Raw genomic sequence first — 26,029 nt, 5'->3', positions numbered from 1 at the left:
CCCCAGACTCCACAAGGGCATGCAGTACTACAGAGCAAAAAGGGCAGCAGTTTAGTGAAATATTCTCTCTCTCTCGCTCTCTCTCCTTGTAGTAAGGCATTCACTGGGATACTCCTTGTAAAAATTAGGGAATGCCTCTCCTCCCCATCACTGGAGCTCCAAATTTATGCTTATTTTTCACTCGTGCCCAAAACACTTTCCCAAATTCCAAAGCTCTGTATACTCTAGCAACACAGTGAGATTCAGTTCTGAAGACAATCAATCACACATCAGCCAAGAAAATGCAGTTGGTGAACAAACTCATGTTACAACTTGAACACACAAGCAACTGGTACACCTTGTTTCTCTTTTTCCCTAGAGCTAACAGAACAGTTGGAGAGAGGTCTCAGATTCGTTGCAGAAGCCCATTACCCTCTTCTGCTGAATGCCTCCACTGTTTCTGAAGCGCTAAGATTTTTATGGTTAGACCAGTTATTAAAATAGTTACACCTGTAACTAACCTTCTCTGGAGAGCTTTGTGTACTTGCACTGTGCTTAATAAAAAATTATATGGGAACAAAAGCTGTTTTTTTAAGGATTAATTGTGCAAATTAAGAAACCTTGCAAATAATACAGCTGTTAGTATTTTGTATATAACTTATAGTATCATAAGTCATCTTAGAGGCCAATAAACTATTTTTAGTGGTGTGGAGAAAGAGAAAAGGAGGGGAAAAACTTCTCACAACTAGGGATGCCAGCCTCCAGATGGGACCTGGAGATCCCCCGGAATTACAGCAGATTACAGAGAACAGCTCCCTTGGAGAAAACAGATATTTTGGAGGGTAGGCACTATGGTATTGTACCCACTGAAATCTCTTATCCTCCCAGTCTCCACCCCCAAACTTCCAGAAGTTTCCCAGCCAGAATCTGGCAACCCTTTGCTCCCATCCCCTGCTGGTGGTTGGGAAGGGGACCTAGGAATGCCAGACTCCCCCCCCCCCAGTGGGGGCAGGGATCCCCCGCTGCCAGGCCCCACCTCTGCACCATGGATCAGCTAGCTGGCAGGGGGGGAATTACCCCCAAAATGAGGGAGGAACATCTGATACTTCAGTGTCATGCCCACATGACTGCAACATGACCCAGAAGTGACATAGGCACCTTTGATGATACATGTAAAGAAACTCTCAGCTCAGTAAACTCACCCCCCTATCCCCCACCAGCTGCCTGGAGGGACCTGGCAACTCTATACAAACTAGAACTTGAGACTACCCAATGAAACTGATGGATAATGGGTACAAGACAGACACAGTGAAGCATTTATTCGCATAACGCACAAATAACTTGCAAACTCCACTGACGTATTGATGGCTACTTGCTTTAAAAGAAGACTAGACAAATTCATTGAGGATAAGCCAATATTGGGCATGAAGATTTGAATGGAACCTCCAAGTTTAAAGGCAACATACTTCTGAATATCAGATACTAAGAAACTGTTAAAAGCAGGGTTGCCAAGTCCAATACAAGAAATATCTGGGGACTTTGGGGGTGGAGCCAGGAACAAGTTTGTGATAAGCATAATTGAACTCCAAAGGGAGTTCTGGACATCACATTGAAAGGGACCACACGGACACCTTTTAAATATCTTCCCTCCATTGAAATAATGAAGGCTAGGGGCTCCTTCTTTTGGGGCTCATAGAATTGGACCCTCTGGTGCAATCCTTTTGAAACTTGGAGGGTGTTTTGAGGAGAGGCATCAGATACTATGCTGCAAATTTGGTGCCCCTAAATAAAAAACAGCCCCCCCCAAAGCCCCAAATACCCATGGATCAATGCTCCATTATACCCTATGGGAATCACTCTCCCATGTCCCAGCAGACATTTCCCTCCCCCCCCCCGCTGTTTTCTGATGACCCTGAAGCAGGGGGAGGGCCTCCAAACCGGGGGATCCCCTGCCCCCACCTGGAAGCCTCAGTGTTTGTATCCAATTTGTATGGAGAGTTTTGTGGCCAGCAATGGAGTGGAAGGCTTTGCTATGCTTCTGGTGAAAGGAACTGGTAATATACAGCACAAATGGAAGATATCATAATACTGATGAAGTGGGAAACACGAAACGCGTCTATTATATTATTAACTAGTTATTTGTATGCTGTATCAGTTAATCACTATGGGCTCTGTTTCTAATTGTTTTTCATGGTTATCAATGTGAACTTTTGTGTTAAGCATATTAAGTATGAAGCAGTTTTATATTTTAAAAGTATATTGGATTTATATCCCGCCCTCCACTCCGAAGAGTCTCAGAGCGGCTCACAATCTCCTTTACCTTCCTCCCCCACAACAGATTAGAATGATTAAAGGGCTGGAGCACTTTCCCTATGAAGAAAGGTTGAAACACTTGGGACTCTTTAGCTTGGAGAAACGTCGATTGCGGGGTGACATGATAGAGGTTTACAAGATAATGCATGGGATGGAGAAAGTAGAGAAAGAAGTACTTTTCTCCCTTTCTCACAATACAAGGACTCTTGGGCATTCGATGAAATTGCTGAGCAGACAGGTTAAAACGGATAAAAGGAAGTACTTCTTCACCCAAAGGGTGATTAACATGTGGAATTCACTGCCACAGGAGGTGGTGGCGGCCGCAAGTATAGCCACCTTCAAGAGGGGTTTAGATAAAAATATGGAGCACAGGTCCATCAGTGGCTATTAGCCACAGTGTGTGTGTATATATAAAATTTTTTGCCACTGTGTGGCACAGAGTATTGGACTGGATGGGCCGTTGGCCTGATCCAACATGGCTTCTCTTATGTTCTTATGTTCAGACACCCTGTGAGGTGGGTGGGAGAGCTAAGAGGCTCTCACAGCAGCTGCCCTTTCAAGGACAACTCCTGCCAGAGCTATGGCTGACCCAAGGCCATTCCAGCAGCTGCAAGTGGAGGAGTGGGGAATCAAACCCGGTTCTCCCAGATAGGAGTCCGCACACTTAACCACTACACCAAACTGGCACCAAACTACACCAAAAATAAACGTATTTTAAAAGTATTTAAAAGTTTGGTAGTTTATTCATAGCACAGAGATTTTTGTTGTTGTTTGCATCTATCCTCACTGTGATTCCTCTGTTGTTCTTGCCCGCCTGGGGATTGGCAACCCTAGTTAACAGGGAAGAATGTTGCCTTCCTGCTCTCCTTGAGGGCTTTATGTCCTTCTGGGTCAAACAATGGGAGTAGGGATTGCCAGTTCCTGGTTGAGAAATACCTGGAGATTTTGGGAGTGGAGCCTAGGGATGGTGGGGCCCACCTGGAGGTTGGCAACCCAGAGGAGATAGCTTTTTGTCCTTTCGCCTGACTAGCAGACACAAGTATACTTTTTGCAAAATAAAGCTGGTGCATTTCCTTATCAGCAAGCATTTATTTTGATAAGATGTTTAAGCACAGAGTATGAAAAGCATTGCTGCAAATCAGGCTCCTCAACTAAGCTTAATCAGTCCAAGAAGGAATGAGAGTTAGATTCTGTGCTTTTACGCTGTGCTCTGCATCTAAGTACTTCTCCACCTGGAGAGTTTGTGGGGTTTTTTTAAAAAGAAGAAATCTTTTGTTAACCCAGCCATAGCAGAGGCACCCATTATAAAACCCTGTTCAAACATTCCTGTGACTTTGATCTTGCTCTTAAAGGGCTTTCAACCCAGCCAGGGTCAGACTGGGATCATGGCAGCAGAGGAACAATGTCTCCAACAATTACCCATCTGGATGCTGGGAATGGGGCTGTGCAGGGGGAGTGGGGGAGAAATGAGTCAAAAACTTCCAAAAGTTACAAATTCTCTCATGCAGCAAGCATATCTGCCTATGGAAGAGCATGCATGGCGATCACAACCAATGTTCCCTCCAAGCTGCAGAGTCTTGTGAGCAAAAATTCCACTTTGTGAGCGACTGGCATTAAAGCTGTGAGCAACTGAATAAAGTAGTGTGCTCTGGGGCCATCCTTCCTGAGCTAAGACAAGAATGTGTGAGCTGTAGGCTAAAAATCTGTGAGCTAGCTCACGCTAACTCAGCTTAGAGGGAACACTGATCACAACCATGAATTGCTTGCTTTTTTGTGCACATAAGTTTATTTCCATTTTATTGCTTGCTTTTATTGTGCACATAAATTTATTTCCATTTGAGGCAGCACAAAACAGCACTCTTTCTTCAATGATAAATAGGAGTCAAGTTGCACCTTTAAGACCAACTAGTTTTATTCAGAACGTAAGCTTTCATGTGCTTTAAGCACACTTCATCAGACGAAGTGTGCTTAGAGCGCACGAAAGCTTACGTTCTGAATAAAACTAAGTTGGTCTTAAAGGTGCCACTTGACTCCTATTTTGTTCTACTACTTCAGACCAACACGACTGTCCACTTGGATCTTTCTTCACTGATGTTTCTAGCCCTTGCGGCTAACTGCAGAGATCTTTGGTCTACTCAGCCCACCACTATCTATCCAGGGGATAGGTAAATATTGAGTACCCTCAACCATGGTGCCCACCAACAACTTTTCTGCTGCCCACCAAGTGTTTTTAGGAAGTGGGTGGAGCCAGGTAGGACTTTTGCTCAGCAAATCCTCTGATTTCAGATTTGATTGGCTGTGCAGGTATTATTAAACGTTGCTTTGGTAGCCGCTGACACCAGCACAAGGCTCTGTACTATGTTAAGCTGTGGCAATCATTTTGCAGCTGCCTTCAAATCCTGCGGCAGGCCGGCAGCCATTTTGTTGCCATGTCAGTACTCCAAATGTCTCCACGAGACCCCTGGTTTAGTCTGATTACCAGTGATTCTTAAACTGGGGTCAGGCTAAAGATTTTTTGTATACCTAAGTACAGTACGTGTAATTGGTTAGTTTTAAACTGGCTGTTGCTCCTGTTTCTTTATGCTTTTGTTTTCTAATTTACATTTTAAAACAGTTTCCTAAGCTGTTACTGATAGTGTTTGCCTGCTTACTTACTTAGGATTCCTAGTTTTCTACTCAGTCTCATGGATTTTCTCTGTTGTCGTGCTGTGGTATTTTCGTCATTTTAATGACACCTTATTAATTCTGCTCAACTGATAGGATCATTTTATTACACTATATTTAGCACTTGGGATGACATCCTTTTGGAAGAAGTGATATAAGAATCTCTTCAATAAATAATTAACTGTAAAAGGAGTCTCATGGCATCTTAAGCAATAGCGTGAGCTTTTGTGAAGCCTGACACGCACTGTGTCTTCTGATTGACAGTGGCTTTACAAGGTCTCACCTGCTACCCAGTCCTTTTAACTGGAGATGCTGAAGATTGTGCCTGGGATCTTGTGCCCACAAGGCAGATGGGTCTACCATGAATGCCACTGCCCTTTAATTAGTTGTCTGCTATCCTCCCTTCAACCTCTGTTGTCTCCCCCATTGTTATAGGACAAGGATCTGGCTTTTTTGGTTCTATAAAACCCATCATGTTATGCGGATGATGCTAGTCAGGAGTCATTTCATAGAAAAAGAGGTAACAGAGCTCATTAGCAAAACTCATTTGCATATGCCACGCACCCCTGCCATCACTGGAAGGTGAACTAAATTATATCAGCTGAGCATCTACCTTCAAATGCTTCTTCAATTATAATTGTCACAATAAAACCTTATTCCCACCATACTTTTTAAATTACTTTCTCCTATGTAGCCACAGTGGCATGAAGATTTCCATCTGTCTGCTTTATATGTGTCGGTTATTTTCCCATTCTTGTGGCGGAAAATAGAAAGTTTGTCAGATCTTAGAGTTCAGCAAAATTCTCACAGGGGTTTGAATAATGGAGCCCAGGAGGAAGTTTTTTGGGGGGGAGGGGCAGGTAAGAAAGAAAGAGCAAAAAAATTTAGAGGTTGCAGAGCTCCTCTCCTGTGAGCTCCTGCCCAAAATGAGGCCTGATGCTAGCTAAATAATGCAATCTTCCAAGTAAGAGGCTCCTGTTACTGGGCAGACCTGGACTCCCACCCCTCTCATTTTCAGAGTTCAGTACTGCTTACCTCCGATACTTCCCTTGGCCCAGTGCTCTGCTTCCCTCCCTTGTTGGCACCTTCTGCAAAACACAAGGTTATATGGTCACTGTGACTCTGGATCACTGGAGATAGAAAAGGAAAAAGGATGATCTCAGCTTCTTTTCCTGTTTCAGTTTTTCCCCCAGGCTCCAACAGTTGATAGGAATTTCCCTTCCTTATCTCCTGCACCATCAGCACTGAATTGTCCAGCAGGTCAGTTAGACAGTTTTATAAATATAGCCGGTGACCAGGGCATGGAGACAAAGACAGGACACATGTTGTTTGAAGAGTTCCTCTTGGTTTTATTTCAGGTCTTCAGTAGGAAGAAAGTGTGGCTGTACCCCTAGAAAAAATAAGAAAGAGCCATAAGAAGCCAGTCATGGACCACCCCTCTTTCTTCTACTTCTTTCAACTTTCCCTCCTCTATCAGCCTGTCTCAACCGCCCACTCTCCCGACCCACTTCTTCTTCAAGTCTCTCCTCAAGAGCCACTTCTTTTACAATGCCTCTTCTCAACCAGCCATCGTAATCTCGAATCTAAGTTTAAAAAAGGGGACGTGAAGCAAGGCAAACAGAGAGTAAAACACATGCACAGCAGTACAACTTTTGTTAGGATCAACTTTAAAAAATCTCAAAGCTTTCAAATTGCCCAGCATTCTTTTTCCGATTGGCTGTTCAGCATGCAAAAAGAAAGAGAAGGGTAGGAAAAAAGACATTTTGGGGGCATGCTGGAAAAGCCCCCAGAATCTGCAAGTTTGTAAGAACCTGAGACCAAAGTACACATGACAGCATCAGTGAGTATGACCCCTGGACACTGCTTCCATTTTAAAGTGTTTCAAAAATGCCATGATGCAGCACCTGCACATACAAACAGGAACAGGGGGAAATTGGAAAAAGAGGGGTCAAAACATCACAAAACACAAGTCCAGCCTGTGAATAAAATAAGAACAGTAATCATTCAGATTAGCAGTAATTGGTGATAGCATAATCTGCCTAGGTTTGCCCTGTTTGTTTAAATAGCTGTAATGGTAAGAAAAACCTTGATCCGGGTGGAATCCTAAATTAACATGATCAGATTTTCTGATAAGTTCTAGGTCAGCAATTTTTACAGTTAAGTCACTTTACCCCAGAACTACCTTCCCCTTGGCTCTTCCTTCCTTCAAGTCCACTGGGCTGGTTTGTATGTTCCCCCATACTAAGAGGACTGGAAACAAGCCATGGGTTGACAAATTGTCTTTTCCAGTTCACCAGTAACCACAGCTTGCCACAGCATCCAGACTGCCCAACTGTGATTAATGCTTTGCATTCCAAATCAGAACCTGACATGCAGTACAAACAGTAGGGCAATAGCTAACCACAGTTTATCAGTCCAGATGTCAAGACAAAATTATGTTTAGTGGCAAACAGAGAAATATCAGATGTCATAGAGCAAATGGATTGCCAAAAATCCTGAATTGCTCCTAAAAGTCCTGAATGCCCTCAAGGCTGTAGATTGGTCCCTAGTAGAGTTGCCAAGACCTAGGTGGTGTCTGGGATCTCATGGAAATAATAACTGAACAGACTAAGGAGAACAGTTCTCCTGGAGAAAATGGCAGCATCAGAGGGTGAAGTCTCTTCCCTTCCCAGGGTCTGCCCCTCAAATCTCCAGAAATTTCCCAACTGAGACCGGGCAACCCTAGTTCCCAGGATAATTAATGTCCCCCATTAAGGATCACTGATGTATGTGAAGCGCTTTGCCTCCTCAAAAGCTCTGTACAAATGCTAAGCATCATTAACAAAAATGTTCCAGAAGCTGTTTCTGACACCTGCCATTATAATAATGCTAATTAAGTATGTCTGCTTTTTCCAGGTAAGTTAGTCAGCAAAAGCAGGTCACAAAGCCACTGGTAGGGAAAAAACTCATGGGAATAAAATGAACATTTCCAGGAGGCTGCCTATACCAGGTTGGGAAATTCTGGGACATTTCGAGGGTGCATACTGGGGAAGGCAGAGATTGGGGAGGTGAGGCCACTCAGTGGAGACATGATGTCAGTCTGCCCTCTGAAGCTGGCATTTTCTGCAGGGAAAGTGATCTCTGTAGTATTTTCAAGAGAATTCCGGTCCCCACCAGGAGGTTGGTAACTGCCTTAGATGCACTTTCAAGCCTTCTTGAGAGGCTTAAGGCCATCAAGAATGAATGGGAGGGGCAGATAAGCAAAACACAAATAGTCATTTTATCTCAAGGAATAAAGCATGAAGTCAGTGGGTGATCTCAGCCCCAAAGGGAGGAGAACGGGGAGGGACGGAAGGGAAGCACCTCTGCAAGCTTCCGGTAGGAAGCGATTCTATGGGAACCTTGGAAAGCATACACAAAAACACAGTAAAGGAATTCTGCCAAGCTAGGCAGCTGGGGCAGGGATGACGGGTAAAGGTGAGGCCAAGCCAGCCACAACCAGGTTTCCTACGCTCTGTGTGATAAAAGCTTTGTTTGGAGAAGGAGGGCAAAGCTATTCCAAATGTTAAGAAAGCTGTTTACAAAAGAAGGCCAAAAAGCTACATGCTGAGTCTTTAATCCATGTACACTTGTTAAACACCCTCCTATGCTTTAGGGTGAAAACTTCTACCTATCTGGCTTGCGGTCCAATAGACCGCAGGTAAGCACAGGACAGGAATACATATGTAAAATCACATAAAACAGTAGTTAAACCATAGAGCAGGGCAGGAAGGCAAGAAGGAGCAGATAAATATCCTGGGGGATATTTGCTAAAGAGTAAAGATGCTGAAGCGCAAATACTTTGTCCACCAAATGAGAAGGGAGCACTCATTGGTGAAGACCCTGATGCTGGGAAAGACAGAAAGCAAAAGAAGAAGGGGACAGCAAGAGATAAGATGGCTGGACAGCGTTACGGATGTAACTAACACGAATTTAAGCGGACTTCGGATGATGGTGGAAGACAGGAAGGCCTGGCTTGACTTGGTCCACAGGGTCGCAAAGAGTCGGAATCGACTGTGTGACTGAACAAGAACAACAAAAGAACTCCAACTATTCGGGGATGGTAAGTGGGGGTCTGTGCTGACTCCAATGAATGAATGCTGCACTTTCACTTTCAACTTGAACTAGGGTTGCCAGGTTCGTCTGACAATCAGCAGGGGATACGAGCATAAGAAAAGCCATGTTGGATCAGGCCAATGGCCCATCCAGTCCAACACTCTGCATCACGGTCTCCAGCTCCAGGTTAGGAAACTCATGGAGATTTGGGGGTGGCTTGGGGAGGACAGGGACCTAAGGGGGCTACAGTACCATAGAGTCCACCCTCCACAACATCCATTTTCTCCAGGGAAATTGATCTCTGTAGTCTGGAGTGGAGCTGAAATTCTGGGGGATTCTCAGGCCCCATATGGAGGCTGGCACTGCTAACAAACACTTCTACAAGCATGAAATAAAACAAACACTGAATGGTTAACACCACCTTATCTTAACTGCTACATCAATCTAAAGTTAACTATTGTATTATTAAATGAGGGCTTTCACAAGTGCTTTGGGTCACTTTGACCTGCAGCATCTGAGACAGACTTGATTAATCTTTCTTCATTAATTCCCATTGGGGTCTAAGTGACCTTATTGCCCTTGTAGTGAAAACCCTCACAATATAAATAAAGACTTGCCAGTTCAGCTTGAACTTTCATAAACTAGAGCCCATTTCTTCAGAGACAGTGAGACTTACTGTTTTTGACCAAGTGTAGGGTGGCCAGCTCGGAATTGGGAAATACCTGGATATTTGGGGGTGGAGCCTAAGGAAACTGGAGTTTGGGAAAGGGAGGGACTTCCATGGGATATAATACCATACAGCCCACCTTCCAGAGCAGCCATTTCAGGTGAAGTAATATTTACCACATGGAGATGTTCACTGTAATAGCAGGAGACCTCCAGTCCCTACCTGGAGATTGGCAATCCTAACCAAGTTTGCTCTGGTCCATCAAAGCCTTCCCTAGAATAAAGTTCTGTTAGTCTTTAAGGTGCCTCAAGATTCCTATTTGATTTTAGTAGCAATAGTCTGCCCTCTGGAATTACTTCTCTTCACAAATAATATGCTCAAAGCGAAGACATCAGAAACACTTCAGAGCCTTCTGAATAGAAGATCATCAAGGAAGGTCACAATGTAGAGAAATGCCTTCATCTGAGCATGCAGCAGGGGTCACTGGGGGACAGGGGGAAATAGCTGTGAAATTTCCTGCATTGCAGGGTATTGGATTAAATGACCCTTGGAGTCCCTTCAAGCTCAGTGTTTCTATGAAGGCAATGTTAAACCACCTCCGTTTATCTCTTGCCATGAAAACCACATAGCCTTGGGGTTAGTTCGAACTTAATGGCACCCAATTATTATTGTAGGAAGGTATATGAAGTTGTACCTGCAGAGGAGAGGGAGAGGTATATATTTTTGTGCTTTTTGGGTCTGAATAGGATCCTGGTATGTAAGATTAAGATGGGTTTCTAATCAATCATCCAAATGAGTGAGAAACCACCACTAGCCAATGCGCATCTGAGATTTCAATGGGACTTACTTCCAGATAAGACTCAGGCTCAATCTAGAAAGGTTGCTTAAAGTTTTTTAAAGCCTATCATTCGTGTGCACAAGAGAAAAAACAGAAACATTTCTAAATGAGCTTGTACTAAAACTAAACTAAAATTATTAAGGGGAAGGAACACTTTCTCTATGAAGAAAGATTAAAGAGGTTAGGACTCTTTAACTTGGAGAAAAGATGATTGGAGGGATGACATGAGGTTTACAAAATTATACAAGGAAAGGGAATAGAGAAGAGAAAGTATTTTTCTCCCTTTGTCACAATACAAGATCTTGTGGGCACTCAATAGGCTTCCCAACCCTCCCGCCCTGGCGGGGGACCCCAGGTTTTCCAGCCTCTTCCCCCGCTCCCCCAAAAAATGGAAGCGGGGGGAGGGGGGAAATGGCTGCACCGTGAGGCTCCCGAGCCAGTGTTGGACCCTGGCGCCAGGAGAGGCTTTGCCGCGTCGGGCGAGGCGTGCCTGGGGGTCCGCACTGCTGCTGCTTTTCAAGACTTCAGCGCTGCAGCACCCGCACTGCCTCTGGGGGAAGGCTAAGCGAGAAGCGCAGCGCCGCCTCTCCGCGCCCTCCTTGCGCCGCGCCGAGACTCTCGCAGGAGCATGTGTCTGAGCCCGGCAGCGCCAATCCCCAGCGGCCCTGGGCGGGAGATGGAGGAGGGAGTCCCAAGAGCGGTGCTGCCGCCTGGGCCGGCGCGAGGTTGCTGCTCCCTTGGGCGGCTCTGCTGCGCGGCAGCTGCTTCTGGAGAGAAGCGCTGGGCCGAGAAACCACACGCAGCTGACTGGGCCTCAGGCCGCTCCCTGCTCTCTGGGGGTGGGGGTCGCCCCTGGAAGGCTCTTTGGAGCAAAGCTGCTCTAGGAACAGTAGGGCTGTGCGCGGGGAGGCGGGCGCATGCTCCGTGTGGCGCGTCGCGTCCTGGGACATGTCGGCGGTGCTTGGAGTGACGGTGCTGCTGTCGGCCGGCGTTCACATCCAGCAGAGCCATCTCAGAGAGGCAAGTGGAGGCCCCTGCCCCGTTCGCAGGAAGGTGCCAGCGGAGGCCAAGCCGCATCCCACCCCCCCACTCCCGTCACGAGTGCAGGGTCGAAGGAGGTTGGAGTTCAATTATGCCCGTCACAGCCTTCATCTTGGCTCCACCCCTAATGTCTCCTGGCTCCACCCCCAAAGTCTCCTGGCTCCACCCCCAAAGTCCCCAGATATTTCTTGAATTGGACTTGGCAACCCTAGCACTCAATGAAATTAATGAGCAGTAGGCTTGGAAGAGATAAAAGGAAGTACTTCTTTACCCAAAGAGTAATTAACACATGGAATTCACTGCTATAGGTGTCAAGCATCAGATCTCAAAATAACCAGCCCTTGATTTTGAAACAAAGTATTAGTTTATTGATAATCCATTGTGCTTGGGTAGACACCAGATTGGAAGTGATACAGTTTAACTCTAGAATGCTAGCTTTAAGGGGCACATCAAAGATATCTTATGAATTCCTACTCAGGCGTGTAAAATTCACACGCTTGTTACTTTATCTATTCTTGTGGTTTAGCAACATCCTGGGTCCAGGTCTGCGCCTGGGAAAGTGTCTCAGGAGGCCTTATCTTCAAAGAGGACATTCCTGCATTTGCTACTAGTGAAAACTAAGGAAGAGGTTACATGGCTTTGATGTGCAACACAGTAGAATCACAGTTAACAATACAGGCATACTAATAAAGAAACAAGATGCTTGACATACTGCCCCCCCTAAGCTCTCGCTCGGGGTTTGTCTGGGTGCAGTAGGTAAAACTTTTTCACCAATATCAGGACTCAGACATTGGATGCTTGCACCCACTCGTCACAGCTTGGGGGGAAATGCTTCCATCATATTAAGAAGTGAAGCATCCCCCTTTTTATTTTAGCATCCAATATCTCTTGCACCTCATGGTGACTCTGACCATCCACTTGAATCGGACTGGGCGCTGGCGGGCCAGCTCGTAGCACCTGGATGTCGCCAAAAAAGGCTGCAATGGAAAACAGGGTGTATTTTACTAAACAATTTGGGCCGCTCCAGTTCCACAGTTACTTTGTTTATTACTCTTTTTATTTTAAAAGGTCCCAAATACTTGTATGCCAATTTTCAGGAGGTCTGCTGCAGCGGCAAGTTCTTGGTTGACAAAAAGACAGTCTCTCCTACTTTAAAATCGCATTCCGGTGCATGTTTTTTATCATACTGTTTTTAATAGGCATCTTTGGCAATTTCTAAATTCTCTTAAATTACTTTCCACCCTTTTCCCAATGAACCCCACCACTGTTCAAATGAAGAAGGGGTTGGATTGTTAACACCTCCCGGCAGGACCGGAAAAGGCTTCCCTTCATATCCATTCACTACCTTGAAGGGGGAGGTTTTAGTAGAACTGTGAATGCTGTTGTTGTATCCATATTCGGCAAAAGGCAAAAGTTCTACCCAGTTTGATTGCTGATGATTTACATAGCACCATAAATACTGTTCTAGGAGCACATTAACTCTTTCCATCTGACCATCCGTCTGTGGGCGATACGCGGAGCTCAAATCCTGCTCCATCCCAGTTAGTTTGCAAAACTCCCGCCAGAAGTTGGCAACGAATTGTGGGCCCCTATCACTAATTACCTTGTCGGGAAATGAGTGTACCTTGACCACGTTTTGGAAAAACAAATACGCCAATTTCTTTGCGTTTGGTAATTTTGTACAGGGGACAGAGTGGGCTTGTTTTGAAAAAGTGTCTGCAATTACTAAGATCACTGTTTTCCCTTGAGACGTGGGTAATTCCACAATAAAGTCCATGGATACAATGGACCAGGGGCACTCCGCGGTCTCTGTTGGTTGTAATAGCCCGGGGGGTTCCCCCCCCTCTTTTTGGCTAGGATGCATACCGGGCAAGTGGAGACGTATTCAGAAATGCCCCTTTTCATCTGGGACCACCAAGATTGTCTATTAACCAAGTGTAAGGTCTTTACATATCCAAAGTGGCCTGAAAAGTTTGCTATTATGGCAATATTGTAGCACCTCTCTCCTGAGGCTTTTGGGTACATAGAGTTTCCCTTCATGGTACCAGAACCCGCCCTGTCCTTTGCCGATTCCCTCCGGCTTTTCTGCCCCTTCTAATTCGACCACCTCTATCAGTCGATTACCGCACAAAGGTTCTATCAGTTCTCTTTTCCTTCCGGAACGGGTAGTAACTGCTCCAGTAACATGGCTGGGGGGGTATTATAGAGTCTATCACCTCCTCCCTCTGGCTGTCATGTTGGGGCAATGTGGACAGGTCGTCCGCTAAAAAGTTTTTCGAGCCTGGAATATGTTTGAGAGTGAAGTTGAATTTAGCAAAAAATCCTGCCCACCAAATTTGTTTCTCGGTTAGTTTTCGGCGCCCCGTTAGCGCTTCTAAGTTTTTGTGGTCAGTCCAAATCTCGAAGGGCACTCTCGCTTCCTCAAGCCAGGATCGCCATGTTTTTAAAGCAAAAGTCACAGCAAACGCCTCTTTGTCCCACATGGACCAATTGCGCTGTTCATAAGAGAATTTTTTAGAAATATAGGCGCAGGGGCGCAGTCTCCCCTCCTCATCCACCTGCATGAGTATTGCTCCTACCGCCACGTCGGAAGCGTCGCATTGCACCACAAAGGGCCGGAGCGCATCGGGGTGGCTCAACACAGGTTCGCTTGTAAACAGTCTCTTTAGCTTATCGAACGCTTGCTGACATACAGGAGTTTATTTTAACTTGGTTCCCGGTTTTTTCGCCTCTAGCCCTTTTCCCTTGGTCTTTAAGAGATCTGTTAGGGGTAGCATGACTTGGGCGAACCCCTGAATGAAGGTCTGATAAAAATTTGCAAATCCGATAAATGATCATAACTGTCTACGTGTCCTCGGGTGTTCCCAGTCCAATACTGCTTGTATTTTAGCTGGGTCCATGGCTAGCCCCTTACCGGACACTCTAAATCCCAAACAGTCCAATTCTGTTTTGTGGAATTCGCACTTAGACAGTTTGGCATACAGTTTATGCTCATACAAAGTGGAGAGTACTTTTCTCACCAGATTCACGTGTGACTTTAAATCATTTGAATAAATAATTATGTCATCCAGGTACACCACTACCCCTTTATATAAGTACTCTCTCAAGACCTCATTGATAAAGTTCATAAACATCCCAGGTGCTCCTTGTAAACCAAATGGCATCACCAAATACTCAAATTGGCCCATTGGAGTGTTAAAAGCTGTTTTCCACTCATCCCCCTCTTTAATGCATACCCTGAAGTACACGTCTCTCAAATCCAGTTTGGTAAAGATTGTCCCTTCTGAGACCATGCTTAATAAGTCTCGAATCAGGGGGATGGGGTAGGCGTTGGAGGTTGAAATCCCATTTATCCCTCGAAAATCTGTGCAAAGTCTAAGACTTCCGTTCCGGAAAAGTACCGGCGCAGCATGTGGGGCAGTTGCAAGGCGGATGAAACCTCTTCTGAGGTTTTTCTCTATGAACTTTCTTAGTTCCGCCTTTTCCGCCCACACCATGGAGTATAGTTTCACCTTAGGCAGTTCTTGCCCAGGAATGAGTTCAATCGCACAATCCGTGTTTCTATGAGGGGGGAGTTCGTTAGCTTCCTCCTCACTGAATACTTTTTTCAAATCTCTGTATTCTTTGGGGATGGCCCGGACTTCCTCCACAGCCATACACATCTTCTCATTTTTAGGGGGGGTTTCGAGTCCCCACATTTTGACCCACTAGTGACGCTTGCACTTACTGTCTATGAAGTCTATAATCTGATCTCCCCACTTAATGTCCGGCTCGTGTTTGGCCAACCAGCCTACACCTAGGACTATATCGAATGAGGCCAATGGGGCAATTACAAACTGTTCTGTATCCCAGTGGTTCTCTATGCCTACCAGCACCATCTGGGTTTGTTCCACGCATGGTTCTCCCCTCATCACGGTCGCATCCATCTGTTCAAATTGGATGGGGTGGGGTAGCGTGGTTCGTGTGAGTCTGAGGGCGTCCACCAATTTGGGGGTAATTATTTCCCTCATACACCCCAAGTCAATTAGGGCTCGTGCGTGTATAAACCTCTTGAGCTTTGGATTTAGTAAAGTCAATGGGACAAAAAATAAAGACCCAGTTATTCTCACCCTCAGTTGTGCCGTTAGATCCACGACCTGCTGCTTGGCACCTTTCAGTGCAGGTCGTCCTCGTTTCCCGCCGGCTCCATTTCCCAAGACATCTCGCTCAGCTCATCCAGGATGATGGTCTCCTCCTCGGGAGTGGCGGAGGCGGCGGTGCTCCCCCTTGCTGACTCTTTGGTGTGGATCGATGTCCTCTTAGGCGTCGTGGCTGAAGGCTTTGGAGTAAGGGGGGGCCTCGAGGTTTCTCGGGGCATTCTGCCGCCAGGTGATTCGGATCCCCACATCGGTAGCACTTGCGAACAGGTGGAGTTTTGGTGGCTCCCCCCGTCTGTGGGCCCTTCTTGCCTTCTAGTTTTTCCCCCAACCGAGACTCACGTCCCCCCTTACTCCACTGTTGCAGTTGGCGTTGCAGGGCCACTCCTTTCATATTGGTTTCTACTTCCCCTGCTAGCTGCACCCACCCTACCAGCGTGGTAGGGCGCGCCTGCTGCAGGGCCCGATCCAGCAAGCTTGCGTTCAGGCCCCTCTGGAACTGCTCGATCTTCATCAGCTCATTCCAACCCCAGACTCTGGCTGAATTGGCTCTAAAGTCAGCCGCATATTCACGCACCAACTTTGACCCCTGTTGCATCTCCCGTGGCACAGTGACGGCCCTGGTTTCTTGCATGGGGTCTTCATACTGGGTGAGCAGTGCTTGCAGAAACCTGGCCACGGTGTCCAGCTCAGGACCCCTCATCTCGTACAAGCTCACGTACCACCTTCTGGCCGCTCCTTTCAGCTTGGACCCCAGGTAGTCCACCCTGCTAAACTCGTCTGGAACGTGTTCCCCCAATAGTGCATGTAACTATTGGCTTGAATTGAGAAGTATTCCACTTCTTCGGGGTCGCCATCGAAGGTGGCGTCCAGGTCCCTCCCTCTCCCATAGTCTCGAGGACCTGGCATTATTGGCTGGGGTGCCAGGGCCGGGGGCGCCGGGGTCGGGGACTGTTCTACCAGCGGGGCTGGCGGTGTCCCTGGTGGTGCAGGTGGCACCACCGGTGGTACTCCTACTGGGATCTACGGTATTCCCCTCGGATCCGGTCTCAGCAGGCGATCTATCTGCCTCTACATCTCTCGGGCCATGAACGCAGCATTGGCCTGGATCTCATCCCTCAGCCCTCTCGCCATAGTTATCATCTCCTCTCTCACCGTTTCCAGGATGTCTGGTTCCCCCGGACCTTTGCCTCCGTCCTCCCCTTCGGAGTCAGAACCCGGTGGTGCTCCGCCGCTGTCATCGGGCGGGGATCTTTACGTCCATCTCCGTCCTCCGGAGGGCAGCCCTCCCACTCTCCCCCTGGTGCTCCGCCACCTCGTCCTCCGCAGGATGGTCGGGTTAGTATGACCTCCCGGCGAGCCGGAGCTTCGTCCATCGGGGTAGTGGAGGTTTGCAGCTCCCACTTTTGTGGGGTGATGAACAGTTGTTGTACGTGTAGAGGGGACCCGCGCCCCGTGACTCGCCTCGCGTTGATGATGTGCCAAGGGGGGGTCTGCACCTCTATTTTGTCCAACGGATTGATCGGTTCACTGTTAGCTGGTGCTCCTTCAGCCATTTGGCTTGAAAGTTGCCAGGTTAGTTGAACTTTTTAAGGATCACTTCCAAAATGTCAAGCATCAGATCTCAAAATAACCAGCCGATGATTTTGAAACAAAGTATTGGTTTATTGATAATCCATTGTGCTCGGGTAGGCACCAGATTGGAAGTGATACAGTTTAACTCTAGAATGCTAGCTTTAAGGGGCACATCAAAGATAGCTTAGGAATTCCTACTCAGGCATGTGAAATTCACATGCTTGTTACTTTATCTCTTCTTGCGGTTTAGCAACATCCTGGGTCCAGGTCTGTGCCTGGGAAAGCGTCCCAGGAGGCCTTATCTTCAAAGAGGACATTCCTGCATTTGCTACTAGTGAGAACTAAGGAAGAGGTTACATGGCTTTGATGCGCAACACAGTAGAATCACAGTTAACAATACAGGCATACTAATAAAGAAACAAGATGCTTGACAATAGGAAGTGATGGAAGCTAAAGTTAAAACGGATAAAAGGAAGTACTTCTTCACCCAAAGGGTGATTAACATGTGGAATTCACTGCCACAGGAGGTGGTGGCGGCCACAAGTATAGCCACCTTCAAGAGGGGTTTAGATAAAAATATGGAGCAGAGGTCCATCAGTGGCTATTAGCCACAGTGTATGTGTGTATATAACATTTTTTGCCACTGTGTGACACAGAGTGTTGGACTTGATGGGCCGTTGGCCTGATCCAACATGGCTTCTCTTATGTTCTTATGTTCTAAGCTACAAACATAAGAGAGCTTCCAGAGGGGATTGGATAACTATATCGAGGAGAGGTCCATCAATGGCTATTAGCCACGATGTAGACATAGAACACTATGTCTGGAGCAGGGATGCTCTGTATTTCTGGTGCTTAGGGAGGAGCAAAATTGAGAGGGCTTCTGGAGCCCTGCTGGTGGACCTCCTGCTGGCACCTGGTTTTTGGACACTGTGTTGGACTGGATGGGCCAATAGCCTGATCTAACATGGCTTCTCTTATGTTCTTACGAACTCAGTTCCTAAATTGATTTATAGTGATATATGACAGCTGATCTTACCCATCCCACTGGAGCCTTCTTTTGTTTTACAATTAGAGTTGCCATCCTCCAGGTGACACCTGAAGATCTCCTGCTATTGCAGTTCATCTCTAGATGACCAAGATCAGTTCCCCTGAAGAAAATGGCTGCTTTGGAGGGTGAATGCTTAAATTGCCATTATACCCTGCTGTGGTTCCTCCCCACCCCAAACTCCATCCACAAAATCTCCAGGTATTTCCCAAGCCGGGGCTGGCAATCCTACATGCAATTTACCCGGGAGAATCAGTATAGTATAGTGCAGGGGTGGCCAAGGGCAACTCTCAAGATTTTTTTTGCCTACAACTCCCATACGCCCCAGCCATTGGCCATGCTGGCTGGGGCTTATGGGAGTTGTAGGCAAAAAACACCTGGAGAACTACCCTTGGCCACCCCTGGTATAGTGGTTAGCATGGCTGAGTAAGACCCAGGTTCATTCAGCACTGTCATAGAATTTCCCAACCTGGAGCTGGTAACCTTGGCCTGTTACACACTCTCAGCCTTACTTGTGATGATTAAATAGGAAGAGAGATCCAGAAGCAGAGCAGAACCAGAAGGATAATACCACTGGTGAGCAGATTATGAGGGCTGAATGGCATAGTAAATTGCAGCCTTGCTCTTATCACTGAGGTAGCACAACTGGAACTGTGGACATTCAATTATCAGGGGGGAAAGCTTTCTGATATCTAAATGGACACACCATGTTCAGTAGTAGTTCATGTCTAAAATCTGCCCTGGCTTTATTGGAGACAGTAGACTAGGCTAGATAGACCTCAGTCCTGATCCAGTAAAGTGTTAGGTAAGCTGACAAGAAATAGATTTAATCGCAGCAAGCAACCACAAGAATTAAGAATGTGTTGTCACCTTTAGGGTTAAATCAGATATGTTACTTAGTGACATTTGGGTTGGCCTCAGTAACAGGTATTGCATTATTGTGTTTCTTTTTCTAGACATTGCGTGGGCCTAGGAATTTGCCTTTCAGTTCCTATGCAAAATAGCAAGCAGAATTTTTCTTGTATCAGTGATTCAGAGTCTTGGTCTTAGGCAGACAACTCATGGACAGGCAAGAACTAACTGTCGATTATGGAACCTCATCAGTTTGCAAAACCTGCGCGAGACTGCTCTTGAGGGGGAATGCTATGCCATTATATCCTACTGCTTAACGGTAGGATGTTTGGGAGGTCATTCAAAGGGCCTCTATAATTCTGAAGTGACCTGACAGCATTTAACACATGCATGAAGCCTCCAAATTCAGAGCAGGCTATCTCTGAATACCAGTCGCTGCAGCGGCTCAGCAAGGGGAGGCCTGTTGCCACTACTGCTTGCTTATGGGCTTTCCAGAAAGATCTGGTGAACCACTGTTGGAAACAGGAACCCAGGGCCGGCCATCCCGCTAGGCAAATTAGGTGGTTGCCTAGGGCGCCAAGAGGGTGGGGGCGGCAAATTGAGCTCCCCCACCCCCCTCCCAGTGCCCCAGGCAAGCACCTAGTTTGCCTGCCTCCCCCGCCGAAACCGTTGTCCACCACCATTGCTGCTGCCACCTGCCCCTCCATTCCCTTCACCTCCCCCCCCCCCGCAGCTCTGCAGCTCCCCCTCCCCGCCGCGGCTCTGCGCCCCCCCACCTCCCTCCCCCAGCTGCGCCTCCTCCTCTCTCCCTTCAGAGTTTGGACCCTTCCCCCTCCATGTCATTTTCAATACTGGAACCAGCTCTAGAGCCGTGTTTCGGCTCTTTAAAGCCCCCCCCCCGGCCAAACACTCTAAACGTGGCTAAAACTGCGCCGTGGAGGCAGGGCACGCTCACTGGCTCTCAGGAAGAGTGTGCCGAAAGGACAACCCCCGCTGCTACTGACTCCTCCCCTCCCCACTACCTGGATGGGAGAGAGAGTAGCAGCGGGGGTTGTCCTTTCAGCACGCTCTTCCTGAGAGCCGGTGAACACGCCCCGCCCCCGTGGGGTGGTTTTAGCCGCGTTTCAAGTGTTCAGCTGGGGAGGGGGGGCTTTAAAGAGCCAGAACGCGGTGCTAGAGCTGGTTCCGGCATTGAAAATGACATGGGGGGAACGGTCCAAAGGGAAGAGGAGGTGGGAGGGGGAGGGGGCGCAGCAGGGGGAGGAGCAGGGGGGTGCTTGCGGGGGGCGCCAGGCAACGAGTCTGCCTAGGGCGCCATGGACCTGACTAGATGGACCTTCTGTCTGACCCAAAGAGAAGCAGGTTCTGGTGCTAAGGTTACCAGCTCTGGGTTGGGAAATACCTGGAGATTTGGGGGGTGGAGCATAGCAAGGGTAGGGTTTGGAGGGCAGGGTTTGAGAAAGGGAGGAACACCATTCCAAGGGAGGGGTGGGAGAAAAATCTAATAAAATAAAATAAACAAGGTATAACGCCATAGAGTCCACCCTTCAAAACAACCATTTTCTCCAGGGGAACTGATCTTGGTTACCTGGAAATCAACTATAACAGATCTGCAAGATCTCTCACAGACCTCTAACAGACCTGTAACAGCAACTCATCTCCAGGTGCCACCTTGAGGTTGACATCCTGATCTGGAGCTAAGGCACATACTAAATTCTCAGTAAAGGCTCTTCCCAGTGGCACTCACTGTCCATAAATCAGCAGAACAGATTTTAAAAAGGAACCCAGCTCAAGGATGGCTGCAAGCCGAACTCATGATCCTTAGTCATTTGTTTTACATTTCTATCATTCCTTTGTGATAGCAACATCTTAAACGATAAAACTGGTTGGCTCCCCACCCCTCCAGCAATGACATACACAAACATTAACTCCATTCCAAAACTTCTGCAAAAGTTAGCCTTGCGATTATTTTAAACCTGCCTTTCCTAAATATCTCACCAGGACACTCTTCTATCCCACATTAAAATTCCAGGCATGATTGGTTCTTGGCGGGGCAATAACCATAGGGTGCAGTTGCCCCAGAGATGGACCGCAGGATCCCTTACAATGTCACTTAGCTTGTCTAAGAGGAATTGCAGCCCAATGGTTAGAGTGCTAGACTAGCAAGCCTTGCTTAGAGCCCTGCCATTCTACTTACTTTAACTCAGCTTAACCTACCTCATAGGGTGGTTGTGAGAGAAAATAAGAGGGAAATATATGTGCTATACAAACTATACATTTTTTCACCCTGCTCAGGGATACATACATTTATTTATTTAAACCCTACTTCCTCCCACAATGGGGATTCTCTCCTTTCCACTACAACAACCAGGCTGAGAGAAAGTGACCAGTCCAAAGACATCCACTTTCACAAAAGAACAGGAATTATAACCTGGGTCTCCCAGATCCAGCTTCAGTGTTCTATTCACTATGCCACACTGGCTCTCTGTTGGTTTTATACCAGGTCGTTTTATAAAACTATATGCAGTTTAAATTGGCTTTATACTACTTCAACTGTGTTGGTTAGCCCCCCTGAAAAAAACCAGGAAATTGCCATTCAGTAAGAACCTGACATGGAAGTTAAGCAGGGTTGGTCCTGGTTAGTATTTGGATGGGAGACCACCAAGGAAATCCAGGGTTGCTACATGGAGGCAGCCAATGCCAAACCACCTCTGAACATCTCTTGCCTTGAAAATAAGGGTGCCAGCCTCTGGGTGGGACCTGAGGATCTCCTGGAAATACAGCTCATCTCCAGACTACAGAGATCAGTCCCCCTGGAGAAAATGGATGCTTTGGAGGGTGGGCTCTATGATATTGCACCCCACTGAGATCCCTGTCCTCCCTAGGTTCCAGCCCCAAATCTCCAGGAACTTCCCAACTTGGAGGTGGCAAGTTTACCCCCAACCCCACCCCCACTGGTAGCCAAGGAGGACATGGCAAACTGCTCTTGAGAGTACAGCTCTCAGAGAACTGTGACTGACCTTGTGGGGCCACAATGGTTCTAGTGTCCTGGCCCCACTGATGGCCCTTGGGTTTTTTGGCCACTGTGTGACACAGAGTATTGGACTTGATGGGCCATTGGTCTGATCCAACATGGCTTCTCTTAAGTTCTTACTTTAAAAACTACAGCTTGATGACACATTACACACAAAAGAACACTGACCACTCTCTGCCAGAGATTCCTAGACACACACCCAGACACCCACACTCACTAACTAGGCCGACAATTCCCTGGGGAGAGGGAATGATTTTTGAATCAGGACAGGATCCCTCTCTCCAGCAGAACCAATTCTGTTAGAGTAGGGAAGCGACAGAGTTAAAAGGAAAGATGAGTTAAAAAACAAAGCAAAACACTAGTCTAGAGTCAAATCAGACCCTCCCATGGCCACTTTGTCATGGTAAATAATCACATTGAGTTCCATTACGGATCTGCACTATCCTACAGTTTTTCACTTTGATATTTTCTACACCAGGAAATGAGATCTTTTGGAGGCCTGGCATGGCAGCCTCTACTGATCACATGTTTATAATTTAGGGAACAGTGCACATTCCCCCTGTCCCCCTCACAACAGGTCAGTGATTAAGACAGTATGGTATAGTGGTTACAAGTATCTGAGTAGGAACTGGGACTACCAGGTTTGAGTCTCCACTCTGCCATGGAGTCTGCGGGATGATTTTGGGCCAATCACACACTTTTAGCCTAACCTACCTGACAGGTTGTAATGAGACTAAAATGGAAGAAAGGAGAGTGATGTAAGCCACTTTGGCACCCCATTGGGAAGAAAGGCAGAGTATACATGAAATGAATAACAGAATGAGAGGAGAAAAAGAGAAGAGGTTTGGATTTCTAACCCACCCTTTGCTTGAAGACTCAAAGCAGCTTACAATCTTCTTCCCCTCCCCACAACAGACACCCTGTGAAGTAGGTGGAGTTGAGAGACCTCTCTCAAGAACTGCTCTTGAGAGAACAGCTCTGAGAGAACTGTGACTGACCCAAGAGCAACCAGCAGCTGCATGTGGAGATTAGAGTCTGCACACTTAACCACTACCAAACTGGCACTCCTCTTGAGCGGTCCAAGTCTGCAAGCTTCTTGGTTGGGCAGAGATCAGGACCCAGTTCTCCTCAGTTATAGTTCAACACTAACCACTAGGCCAGTGGTCCCCCACATTTTTGGTATGCTGACATACAGGGCTTTCTGTAGAAAAAGCCCATCAGGAATTCATTTGCATATTAGGCCACACCCCTGACATCACCATTGTTTCAGGAGGAATTCATTTGCAGGAGGAATTCATCACCAGGAGGAATTCATTTGCATATTAGGCCACATCCCCTAACACGAAGCCAGCCAGAATTGCATTCCTGCTCAAAAAAAGCCCTGTTAACGTGCAAGTCCAAATTTACTTGATACGGTGACCATCCAGGACTAGCCCAGGGTTCTTTTGTACCCCAGGCAAACTATGACCTTAGCACCCACCTAGTTCAGCATTCCATGATCTATGTGCCTAACCAGATGTTTCTGAGAAACCAACAAACCTTGCACAAAGGGCAAAGCTTTCCACCCCATGAACCCCAAGCAAGTAGCCCTTCAATATACACAGCCTTTGCATACAGAGGTTACATTCCAGCCTGTGACTACCTTTTCCTCCCATATTCCCTCTAATCCCCCCTAAGATTCTCATTCTAGTGACCATAAGGACTTTTTTTTTACTTGATCATCATGTATATTCAATGAAGGGAGGGGGGGAAGCAACAAATTTATGGAAGACACTGTTTTCTGGGTCAGATGTTAGTTTCCAAAATACAAAAGAGAGTATTGGAAAGGAAAGAGGTGGCTTGCGACCCGCTTGCAAAGGCTTGGAGACCCACAGGTTGGGAAACACTGCACTAGACCACACAGGCTGTCTCTGAAAAGCTATCAATCCTGATGCGCGGGACCCACAATCTGCCTTTTTAATTCAACAAGGCACTTTTCTTCATCACAATCCAACCTTATTGCGTGCCCTGTACAGTTTTACTAGCCCTTAAAAAGCTTCCCCTCCAAAGCAACATAACACCATTGCTAGGAAACCTAGTTCGGGTCAGACCAGCCCATCCATCTCCCATCATCCAAGATTGAGTGGGTGGCTGAGGAATCTGTGTTGCAAAACTAGAGAGAGAAGTACATAGGGCAGGAGAAGTGGGGGGTAGAGAACACCATAAAACTCTCACTGCAGCAGGAATGTAAATACTCTTGAAGTCCAGGTTTTCTGGAGGGCAAGGAATGTAAAAAGGATGGCAGAAAATATCCCAAAGGGGTGGGAGAAGGGAAAGACTGCAAGTGGGATTTGAAAGGATATGGACAAAGATAATTATTGCTGGAGTGGGGAATATTAGAGGGGGCTCTTGTCTTCATGCCCAGCCTGAGAATTCCTGGAACCATCTGCCTGGCCACTTCAGGGAACCAAAGACTAGATCTAGAAGGACTTTTGGTGTGATCCAGTGGAGTTTTTCCTATGTTTGAATTAACTATGATCTCTAAATGGAACCTCCTTGTTCAAAAGCTGTGTACCTCTAACAGGTGCTTGGAACAAACAAGGCTGTTCCTTCTTGCTCTCCTGCTTGTGGGCTTCCCCGAGGCCACGGTGAGATGCAGAAAGCTTGACTATATGGACCTGTTGGTCTGATTCAGTGAAATTCATCTTAAATTCATAAAAATGGTAATTCTACTTAAATGTTTGCGTTTCCTGGCCCATAGATTTTGTCTTTTCTTACAGCATGGCTTACTTCTTTGCGTCATTTATAAAAGTGTGCACACCATTTTGCAACTGCCAACCTGAGGCACTGATCCAGAGTTGGGCGACAACATGGTTCAACAGGGAAAGGAGCAAAAAGAGCCCTTTAAGGGAGGGTGAGTTCGCACATATTTTGAAAGCAGAGATAGTCAGTTTGGTGTAGTGGTTAAGTGTGAGGATCCTTATCTGGGAGAACCGGGTTTGATTCCCCACTCCTCCACTTACAGCTGCTGGAATGGCCTTGGGTCAGCCATAGCTCTGGCAGAAGTTGTCCTTGAAAGGGTAGCTGCTGTGAGAGTCCTCTCAGCCCCACCCACCTCACAGGGTGTCTGTTGTGGGGGAGGAAGATAAAGGAGATTGTGAGCCACTCTGAGATTTGGAGTGGAGGGCGGGATATAAATCCAATATTATCATAATCTTCTTCAACATCTTCTTTTTCTGAACTTAGCCCCATCCCCACCCCATATGTTAGCTACAGAGGAAGAAGAAGAAGAAAAAGATATTGGATTTATATCCCGCCCTCCACTCTGAAGAGTCTCAGAGCGGCTCACAATCTCCTTTATCTTCCTCCCCCACAACAGACACCCTGTGAGGTGGGTGGGGCTGGAGAGGGCTCTCACAGCAGCTGCCCTTTCAAGGACAACTCTTGTGAGAGCTATGGCTGACCCAAGGCCATTCCAGCAGGTGCAAGTGGAGGAGTGGGGAATCAAACCCAGTTCTCCCAGATAAGAGTCCGCACACTTAACCACTACGCCAAACTGGCTCTCCAGAGGAGAGTCCAGGCAGATGCTGCACTGCAGCCATCCTACAATGGCCCCTTTAAACCAGTGGAAATGAGGTTGATAAATTCTCTGGAGTAAAGGGAGAAGGGAAGCCAGACCAGTCAAGCACAGACTGAACACGAGATCATCAGGATGCCACTATGGCTGTCAATCTCCAGGTGAGGCCTGAAGTTCCCCCAGAATAAAACTTGATCTCCAGACTATGGAGACCAGTTCTCCTATAGAGAACAGCTGCTTTGGAAAGATGGACTC

At 47.0% G+C, this 26,029-nt stretch overlaps 1 protein-coding gene across 1 annotated transcript in view; it reads right to left on the bottom strand.

Moving 5' to 3' along the window:
- The window catches only part of ARHGEF2 (Rho/Rac guanine nucleotide exchange factor 2), a 205,905-nt gene that overhangs the window by 161,611 nt on the left and 18,265 nt on the right, over positions 1 to 26,029 (bottom strand). Inside the window, exon 2 of the mRNA XM_060253329.1 lies at positions 5,992 to 6,346. The gene's annotated coding sequence lies outside the window, so the exon portion shown is untranslated. The remainder of the gene's footprint in view (positions 1 to 5,991; positions 6,347 to 26,029) is intronic.

The sequence above is a fragment of the Heteronotia binoei genome, chromosome 1, assembly GCF_032191835.1.
Source record: "Heteronotia binoei isolate CCM8104 ecotype False Entrance Well chromosome 1, APGP_CSIRO_Hbin_v1, whole genome shotgun sequence".
Classification (NCBI taxonomy): domain Eukaryota; kingdom Metazoa; phylum Chordata; class Lepidosauria; order Squamata; family Gekkonidae; genus Heteronotia; species Heteronotia binoei.
This window is presented reverse-complemented; position numbering and strand designations above follow the sequence as displayed.